Source organism: Austrofundulus limnaeus, unplaced genomic scaffold (assembly GCF_001266775.1).
Source record: "Austrofundulus limnaeus strain Quisiro unplaced genomic scaffold, Austrofundulus_limnaeus-1.0 Scaffold49, whole genome shotgun sequence".
Taxonomy (NCBI): Eukaryota; Metazoa; Chordata; class Actinopteri; order Cyprinodontiformes; family Rivulidae; genus Austrofundulus; species Austrofundulus limnaeus.
Genome location: NW_013952451.1, coordinates 1,757,744 through 1,768,899, shown reverse-complemented (window position 1 = coordinate 1,768,899; position 11,156 = coordinate 1,757,744).

Below are 11,156 nucleotides of genomic sequence, written 5' to 3'. Positions count from 1 at the left end.
GTATATATATATGAAAGTGTTTGGGTATGTAGGTATGGGTATGTTTATGAGTATATGTATAAATTTATATATGTACAGTATATGGGTCTGGTTTTCAGCAAGGCTATAGTCATTATAATTATGTAGATATGCATTTTTGTTGCTGTGGTTTTGCTATCTTTGTTTTTGTAGGTGTGGAGCCAAGAAGTCGGGTGTGCTGTCTTGTGTTTTCTCAACATATATTTAACATATCTTCCAATCTCTCTTTCTCTCTTTCTCATTACATTTCACTTTTTTCTTTCTCTTTCTTTTTCTCCTATTAAAAAAGCCACTGATGATGAAGAAGCTAAGATACTAATATTCAGATATTCAGTTCTGCTTTCTACTGAAGTGGCCAAAAAAAGGGTTTATAAGGTGTTTGCTAACAGAGTTGACACCAGTATTTAATGGTAAAAATAAGCACTTATTGTGAGATCAATCAGTGCTAATATTATAGGATGGGTATAAGACTAAACTACTACCACACACAATGTTTACCTAATATCTGTAAAATTGACCAAGTTATAGCCATTATTGCGTTTACATTACAAATATTGCTCTGCTGTGGTGGCCATCTTGCTTAGGGTTAACACAGGCAAAAACATGCTTTTCTATGCCTTCACCAACAACTAGAAGGTAAAAACTCTGTCATAACTTTTATAATAAAGTGTTTCGACATACTTGTTATATAACCTTTCCAATTTGCTTATTGGGGGCCAATAATTGTGAGGTCAAGTGTAAATTTAATGTTTCAACCTACAGAAGTCAACGTGGCAAACCTCCCACCTCTGCTGGAGCTGCTCAGATTTTTTAAAAACTTTAATTTATGAACTTTATGAACTCTATGAACAAGATGTCCCTGTTGCTATGTATTTTATAACACTTCATTAAATGTTCTTGAATTTCAAATTATATCACATTTATACCCATAGTTACTCAGCAAACAGCAGCAATGTTCTTTTCGAGCACAACACACAACATTGGGGTTTAAAGCAGCCTTTCAATCATATACTTTTTATTGCAACTTGTAAAGTAAACTATGCTGTTTTCATATGGCATCTTTAGTGTTGGTGCTAAAAATATTTCTTAAGACATCAGAACTAATACTGCTGCCTACAAACATATTTAGTTCCATCAAAAACATCACCAGAGTCCATAATTCAACGCAAAGTTTGTGGAAATGATCCTGCTGCCTTTTTCTTTTTCATTTTTTTTTTCAGTTTTTGCTTACTTCAGCGGTTTTATCTTTGCACAGTATTTACTCACCATGAACCCTCACAATCCAGACAAGAGATCGCTGCCCTGTGGCGTGTGATTTCTTTGTTTCCTCTTGGATCTGTGCTTGATTAATATCGCTCACAACCTGAAAAACCTATCCATAGAGTTGTTTTTGATGATAAATGGGAGATGTGGGGTATGTAAATGAGTTTGTCTTTGGTGTGCTACTCGGTCCCCAATCAGATATCACATGGGAGGCTTTTCCAGGGTCTTTATAACAGAAGACATGGAGAAGTGTTTGTGCTAATATAAACATACAGAATGAAAACAGAAAACTGTAAAATGAAGCTAATATATGAATAAATATTAGGAGTCATGCTGTATCTAACGTACAATCCAGGCAGCACATTTTGTTTTTGATCTTGAAGGATGAACCCGAGGATTCCATTTTATAGCTTTACTTTTTCATAGTTTGGGTAGTTGTTCAATGCAGAGCTGAGTAAAGAAAAGCAATAAGTACATTCAGGATTCCTTTCGAGTAATATCATATGGTGCCTAGAGATATCTGAGGCTCAAAGGCAACTTCCAGGCGAGGTAAAAATAGCATGTCACAATGAATTATTGTGACAATGCTAGGATTCAGTGGGTTAAAATCCTATATCAGAAAGTATTGTTTTTAACATGTGGATTGGCCACTACAGAGTCCAGACCCTTAAACCACAGGCTGCGTAAAAGAGTCACTTTATGGTCTGACTTTTCAAACATCGAAACAAAATCAGGGTTAATTTAAACCCCAACATTTATTGAAGGAATCTATATTCTCCACCACCTTTCTTGCATTAGATTTATACTAACAGATGTTTTGTCAAATTTTGTAAATGACCTTGCTGGTCGGTTAGCGTATGGAGTATGTTGAGGGTGACTTTCAGTCACTACCACGCCAAATCTCAACATTTGAAAAACTGAAAAGGTCATTGCCATTTTTGTGTTTATTCTTAAGCTGTGGCAGCCATCTAGAATTGTGTCAACCTAAACTTTAATAAATTGTAAATTAATATCCAAAAGTAATTTTCTGAGATTTTCATTAAAATCATTTAAAAAATGGTAGAGAGAAACAAACCCATACATACACACAGGCACACACATTATTGTCCTCTCACCTTCGGTGGTGTGTGGCGATGATGAAAATAGACGATTGCAACACTGTAAACTGTTAGCTTAACAAAACGTGTCTTTGCAAATGTATGCTTTAATTATACCCACTAAGTGACTTTTTGACAAGTTATTTCAAAGTTAATTGTTTTGCTGATCTTTACAAACATGTTGGTTTTTTAATTACAATTAAAGCTGAAAATATTTTTCTACATTATATTTAAATTGTCATAGATTTGAAGTAAAAACAGGTTCATTTTGATAGAACATAAAACCAACCTTTTCACAGTCTGCTTTTCTTATCCACTCTCTCAAGGTTGCATGTTTTAGTCTTAGTCTTGTTGCTCAGGTACATTTAATTTCACTGTGGAACACAACTTCCAGACAGACAGTGAACCATTTCCAGCACATCCAGCTTGAAACCCAGAAGCCATTGTCCCTCCTGTATCATACAGCTGCCCCTGCTGAGATAATTTACAATCACTAAAGAGACTGTGTGGAGAGAAATGGACCTATTGATCACTAAAAGGATACTTCTCACCTCAGATCAAGAACTCGCCTCAGGATATGAGAGAAAATTTTATTGGTCCTGGGAAGTGTTTCAACGAGTAAAGACTTTGATCACTTATAAAAAAGTCACATGGTCTGGATAAAAGTAGTCCAGGTGGTGACGTAAGTCCACTTTATAAAAGTGACACATGAACTTAATTACTTGTAATCTAAACATGATGCAAGTGAATATATTTTGGAGTGATATTTGTGACGTGACTTTATTTTTTGAGAAGAGAACTCAAATAAGATTCAAATTTCAATTTGGGTAAGTCAATAATAGGTAATGAGAATAGGGGGCTGTGGTAGCTTGGTGGTCAGAGCAAGTAGGGGTCTTTGCAGTACATGAGAGGAGTTCCATAGTGTGTGGACAGAGTTTGTCTTAACTGTGATTGGTGAGGTTCTTGGTGTGGGCGGAGGTTGTCCTAAATGAGATTGGCTGAGTTTGGAATAGAGGCAGATGTTCTTGAGTGGGCGGAATTTGGCAAAACCATGATTGGTCGGCGTGACTTGTCTTGTGGGCAAGTTAAAAGATGAAGTACGTATTGGGAATACTAAAATTATTATGATTACGTAAGTGATCTCTGTTTATAGGTTAAAACAGAACGTCTCAAAATATAAATAAATAAATAATGAGAACGTGTAAACTTTATTGACTTCAAATTGAATGCGTCCAGCACCTACCTCTCTTGAGTTTGACTAATATTAATTTTCATATTGTTTCTATGCGTGTTAGGGCTGTTTTGACCAAGCCAAATTATTACACATCCCTCTACAGTATATGTATGGTGTTCAAATGTTGTATGGGTAGCACCTTTTTGTCTCGAGTTCTGACTAAAAAAATATTTTAAATTAAAAGTGCTTCCTGGATGTTTAAACTGAGCTACAGTTACATGATTCACTTTCTTAAACAATGGACCTAATTACAGTACTTGAAAATAAATAAACAAGCTGAATTTTGTCAGCTGTCAAGGCCTGTTGTGCAAAAGAAGCAAGCAACAAGATGTCTAAGATGTGTAAATCTTTGTGTGAGATATTTTTACTTTCATACTCAAGCTTAACAAGCCAAATGACTTCTGCTTTGGCTGAAGCATCTTTGGAGACATAAGGGTGTGAGTCACAGCTTGGAGACAAACATACCTCCTATCTATCAGTATGGGGCAGATAACACAAAGGCTGGTTCTCACACTCACGTATACACTCATCTGTTGGCACATATAAGATTGTTGTCAGATTTGATAACAGTATCACAAAGATGTGTTTGATGCAACACATTTATACACATATGCTGCAACTGCTTTATTAAACAAATTATGTTTTGGGCATTTTTTGTTTTCATCCTTTTGCACAGGAGAAGGCCCTGAAAATACAAACAAAACCAGAGTATTTTTTAAAAAGGTAAAGAAAACAATGGTAAACAGTGGTCTTTTAATGTTTTGAAAATATGTAAAAACACAGTATAACAGATCTGAATATATATTGCATAGCAAAAGAACATTAGCAACAGCATAAATATCAGTTTGGTCAGGAAAGTGAAATACAGAGGCAGAACTAATTAGGTGTAGACCAGGCAGAAGACAAAAATAAAAATGAAGCTTTTTTATTTTTTTTAGTTGTGAATTGCAGATGGGCAAATATCTTTGGAGTGAACTTATATATTTTTTAGTCTTATCAACAAGTAAATAATCCCATTAACATACAGTGATTGTAATGCTTGAATCAATGGGTCTCCAATTGCTAGCTTAGATACTGTTGTACATTGTTTTGTTAAAACAGGCATCAATAGCAGAGATGCAATAGTTAAAGCTGTTGTCCCTCAGTGAAAAAGTCACAAGAACACATCCAGGTTTTGGGCCTTTTTCATATCCTTCCTTGTCGACTTAGGTCGTATTCACACCTGATTGTCCGGTAGACTCGCTTCGATTGGGGACCAAAACTGCAAGCTTTGTTTACATTTCCTGTTGGTGCGGTTTGAATTCACACTGCGCTTTCTCAACCGCACTAAACCCTGTAAACAACCTTTTCCCGCCCTCACCTGTGGGGGTGCTGCACAAAGAACTACTAAAGGAATCAACATGAAAACCTCAGAAGAAGACATGGAGCGCAACTTCCTTCTTCACAAATTGTGAACAAATAATAGTGATGTTTCATTTTAGTAGTTATAGGGTTTATTTTTTGTTTTTGGCAAATGTGCTAAACAAATAATCTTCAACAATGAGCTCAGCGTGAGAGGAAGATGAGGCGGAACCACGGAAAATATTGTTTTGCGCACAAGTCGGCTGAGGAAGCTTCGTGTTAATCGAGTAGGAGCGCGTCCAGCTCCACAGTCATGATGTCCACCTTAAACAGTCGTCCAGCGAGGTATTTACACCATATAAGTCAATTTAATACTGTTATTACTCAGAATGTCATGTGGTATAGTCCACTTCCTGCTTTTGGAGCGGTCTCCGGTCCGCTTAGCGTTCACACATGCAATCGAACCGCACCAGATTTCGTTTCAATCGAACAATACGTAGGTTTTCAGGCGGACCAGAGTTCGCTTTTTTTGATCCGAATCAGAGTTTGATTATGCATTCACACCTCCACAAATGAACCGGACTTTCCAGGTAAACGAACTAGAGTTTGATTTAAATCAGACTAAACAGTGCAGGTGTGAAAATGCCCTTATAGGCATAACAATGCCATAACTTAAACCGTCCATTGTGCCTTTTCACATTCCCATCCATGTCAACCTCTTCGGACATTTACCTGTATAAAAAGCCTCAAAAATACGTAAATTTTGCTAAAAATCCGCGTCAGCTGCGCACATGAAAGCGCCCGCTGCGAAGCAGGGGAGGGGGGTTCAAATCTTATTTCTAGCAGCAGAACAGGTTGGAAGATGGCTATTTGATTATTATTTATTGTTTTTAAATCATCCTACAAGCTCTGACAGGTTAGATAAATTTGAAAATGAGGTTTTGAAAGAAATCCGTAAGACATGAAAAAATCCGTGAGATTGCTCTATACGTCCGTATATCTGCAAAATGACGTAAAATCCTTATAACTTACGGACAATCCGTACAAGTTGACATGTATGCATTCCACCAAGAAAGAAAACAACATCTAGGGTCCACCTTCAAATTGTTGAGTGAAAAGGGTTGTAGTTAAGAAAGTATTCATTTAATTGTTTTAAAACTATTTAATTATTACAAAGTCCATCTGGCATGTGAACCACAACTTAAGTAAAACATTTTCTTGTGAAACAATAGTACAAGATTATAGAACTAAAATATGGTGAATGTTACAAACATACTCTCCATTTTTTTTTCCAGAAAATTATTTTAATGGGGGGGTGGGGGGGGGGGTAGAAATCTCATTACACACACAGACTCCTCTGATGCAGGTTTGTACTGCTGTGTTTGTGCCTCACTGCTGTGCCATCTGTGAGTCTTGAAAGTGTCTTTGTGCAAAATACAATGCATAAGTGGGAACAAAGTCACCAGTGCTTTGGTTCTCTGCCATGGCGGGGAACATTGGCAGGGAAGCTGGCAAACACTACATGATTAAACGATGAGTGGCTCAAGCAGCAGCAGTGTGAGGAAAACCTCTTATCATGTCTGAGCAGATTTCCAGTACTTCACTACCTAATACCACATTAGAGTGCCAGACCAACATTCATTGTTTCACATTATATTGCAGCAAATGAATTAGATATTCAAAATTTTATTTATTTTATTTGCCAAATTTTGTGTTATATGCACACACATTTACTTCTATCTCACAAAACTGGTACCAAAATTCTAAAAGTTGTAGAAAGGAAAGTTTATAGTTTTTTCTTTAAATCATTCGTTCTTTATTAAATGCCAGACATTGTTTAGCACCAAACAGAGGAGCAATTTTTAAGCTTTTGCACATGATGTAAATTTAATTTGACTTGCTGAGGATGCATTAGTGTAGGGATAAATGGCAAAAAAGAGAGACAAGCTAGAATTTCTCCTTTTATAAAAAAAAATCAAAAACAAAAATAGAAAATATTTTGCAGCTGGAGGCTACACCACAAATCCGGCCTTTGAGTGCTTTTTGTTTCATTTTTTTTTATTATTATAATTATTGGACACAATATAACCTGTTACTTGGAAGTTATAATTATTGTTTTTGCTTGCATTGAAATAGGGTGCACCCGACTGGGCTACCAAAAAAAGCGAGGGCACACGATATACCTCTTTATTTTCACACCTGGAATGCTGTCTGTTTGCAGAAACCCTGAGGTGAAAAGTGTGCTTCTGTTAGTGCTGGCTCCTTGGTGAGTCAGAAAGGTTGTTCTTGTTATAATTTGTCTACATCTTTAAACTGCAAGGTCTCTTCCACACTAATGCCTGCTGTTTGATTCAGAACCATAAAACGAGTTCATAAATGAATGTAACCATTTTACTGAAAATGTAGGTTGTTTTTGTATTTTTGTGAATGCAGGACTTTAAACATAAAAGCAAACCCAGTTCAAATTCTTATTATTTTAATCAACTCAGGAATTAATTTATAAAATAGCAACTTGTGATCCTTTTCTAATGTATAGCTGTGTTCCAACTACAAAAAAAAAAAAAAAAATCAACGAGTGTTTGTGTCTTTTGTAAATGACAAGCTTCTGATTGTCTACCGGGTTGTTTGTGTGTGACTTTGCATTCATTTCCACTCCCCGCACCTGGTAGTCTTCTTGGGTCAGTATTGAAATGAGCTGGTTGTGTGTGTCTTTGTGGATCAGTTCAGTTTTGACATTTCAAATCACAAAACTGAATTCTTCCAAAGGAGTTAAATGACACAAGCCTTGCCCTGAATAATAAATCTGGACCCTGGAGTCTTACTGCAACTTTCAAAGTAGCAAAAAGAAAAAAAAGCCCTTTCATTAGTTGTTTAAAAGAAGAGCTGCAGTAATTAGAAGTGTTACATCACAGTAAGAAGGTCTCTGGTTGAAATCCCAGTTTGCCCAGACATTTTTATATGTACTTTGTACGTTTTCGTTCTTCATTTGTGATTTTTTTTCTTGGTACTCTGCTTTCTTCCCACAGTTCAAATACATTTTTAGGTCAGTTAGATATTCTTTATTGACTTTGTTTCAGTAACACTGGAATTTCTAATTCAGTCCCACTGATTATACTGATGGCGCTGACACATGGATGATGGGGATTCTTTAAATTTTAGACAAAGCAGCTTAAAAATAATCATTAACAAATAAAAATTAAGTAAAACTGTGTTCAAGGGCATGCTTTTTTGGTGCCTTGAGGTCTCCACTTGTTCAAAAATAAGTTTGTCACTTTCTTGAGATTTTCTCGGCTTTCAAATATGTCATTAAGTAAGACTTCTAGATTTGTTATTGATTTCCACTCCACACTTACAGCTCAGAGTGAAAGTATTAGGCCTCCCTCTTTCTTTTTTTCACACTGAAGTGATACTGGTTTCAAAGTAGAGCAATAATCAGCCACCTCCTTTAAATGAATCATCAAGTTGTTGGCCAGGAATGAGCAACACAACTCACTCAGCCTCCTCATCAGGATATAACATTTCTTTTGAACTGAATGAATGTGGCAGGAAAGTGTTTGGGAGTACCAAGATAATCACAACTGAAGGGGTTTGAACTACCAGAAGGTAAGACATTCAAAACAGCTACAAATATCTCAGAATCCCACAGGCAAGCAGCAACCACAATGAGGCTTCGAAGATGTTTTTATCAAACTGATGAGCCAACATTATTAGGATAAGATAAGATAAGATAAGATAAGATAAGATAGACCTGTATTGTCATTGTACAGAGCACAATGAAATTACAGTTCAGAACACCCATTCAGAAGAAGACAGAACATACAAACATAGGAGAACAGGTGCCTTGTGTCATGCAGCTACAGACCCTGCACAGAGCAAGGATCATCATTTTGAAGACATCAAGAGGAGGCGCAACCCTTAAAAGAAAAAAAAACACATAAGCGAAGATGAGGGAAAAAACAAAACAAAATATCATATTATATCAACAAATGTGAAACACTATGCTGTTTATAAAAAAACTGCATGGAGCACATTTATTTGCTAGAGGAATAAGTTGAGTTTAGGGGGGCGTGTATCTGAAGCCATGAGTGTTGTATGCACTTGTGTGAATATCTGAAAAATTAGCCCAAAGAATTGAGTCCCCAAAAACCAGCGCAGCCATAGTTCAGAATTCAGATGTTCATTCTGTGCGGTCCTCAGCTTGCTCCAGTAACCAGATCACAGACGAGGGTGAGAGGGGGTAGGTGTGGGGCAGACCCTCAGTCGTTGTAAACATCCAGGAAGAATTTTGTCCACAGCTCTTCAAGACCATGTCGGAGAGCCAAATCTGTAATCAGTTGTTTTGGGAACAGCAGATAATGTTTTGGTTAGGCAGACAACAATTTTCCATCAGCCTTAATGTCCGCTGGTGCAACCCAATGTAGCAAATCCAATCAGACAAATAGTGTGGACAAATCCCGCTGAGCCGAGCTATCATCTTTCTCCAAGATCAATTCCATCTCGCCAGCAAAGTCCAGGGACCACAGCCGGCCCGCGACCCTCAGCAGAACCGCTTGCAGACCGAGTCCAGCTCGCTCAAGGCAAAAGTCTGAGTGCTAATGGAAACGGCAATCCTTCATATTGGTCAAGCAGCAAGGATCTGAATAGCCACTGATACTGTTTTGTAGAAACACCAGGAGACCACCAAGCCAATCTGCAGAATCCAATGATCAGAATCCAAATATTTATCCAGAACAGAGCAGAGCAGAGGTCCCACCTTTGACATGTCCTCCCATGGAAAAAAAAACTTTGTTCCAAAAATTATTAAGAGACCAGCTAACCAAATCCATAAAATAAAAACATCCATAATTTCTGGTTTCAGATGAAAACATAGAGAAGGCTCCGAGCAGCAAACCAGGGAGGGCAGGAGAGAAGGAAAAAGTGTCTTACTCCTTCGAGAGTAGGATAAAAAAAATTAATAAATTAATAAAAAAAGACAATAAGACAAGAAAGCTCGCAATGCTTCACCTCAAGTTCAGCATGCTTAGTCTGTATGCAGGAAAAATGGAGGAAGAGGACTTGTGGGTGGAAAAGCCACTCAACAGGATGGTACAACTAAGATACAGGAGTACATCAGGAAGAAAACCCCTAATGATGAACTACGAAATAAACACCTTAGACAACATAAACCCAATGTGGAAGATAAGGAACACGAGGAACCATTATGAAAGGACAACCCCTGCACAATATGCCCCATGGCAAATTGAATCAATGGCTGATATCAAGAATTCCAATTAGTAGCTACACTGCCTGGCCAAATAAATAAATAAATAAATAAATAAATAAATAAATAAATAAATAAATAAAAAGAAGCTTCCACCAAAAAAAAATTCACACACTATTTTATTAGACCAGCTTTGATTATGGCACACATTCGCTGTGGCATTGTTCCAATAAGCTTCTGCAATGTCACAAGATTTATTTCATTCTAGTGTTGCATTAATTTTTCATCTAGATCTTGCATTGATGATGGTAGAGTCTGACAGCTTTGCAAAGCCTTCTCCAGCACATCCCAAAGCTTTTAAATGGACTCTGTGGTGGCCAATTCATGATGTCTCATGCTCCCTGAGCCACTGTTTTAGAATTTGAGACCAATGAATCCAGTCACTGTCATCTTGGAATATACCCATGCCATCAGGGAAGAAAAAAATCCACTGATGGAATAATCTGGTCATTCAGTATATCCAGGCAGTCAACTGACCTCATTCTTTGAGCACATACTGTTGTTGAACTTAGACCTGACCAACTGCAGCAACCCCAGATCAGAGCACTTAGTTAAATCCAGGTGGCAACTTTTTTTAGCCAGGCAGTTTACTTGTAGAGGTTCAGACTGAGCCATTATCCACTGCAATGCAAAAACAGTACTTTGCAGAAGAGCACTTGTACACCACTAAAAAAGTATTTGTGATGAATATTGACTGCAACCAACAAGATTAAAGATAAAGATTGGAAGTGCCTCAAAAGTTGATGGAGAATGACAGAATGAAGATTGTATCCTGTAACTGAGGGCATGTGATTTTCAAAGAAAAAAAAAAAAACAAGGTTGATATCATTATAACTATACTTTGGTAATTTTACTTATCTTTACCTCACTGATATTAAAGTTGAAATGAAATAAAATACAACATGACTGTTCAGAGGTTGCTTTGAAAAACATTGGATATATA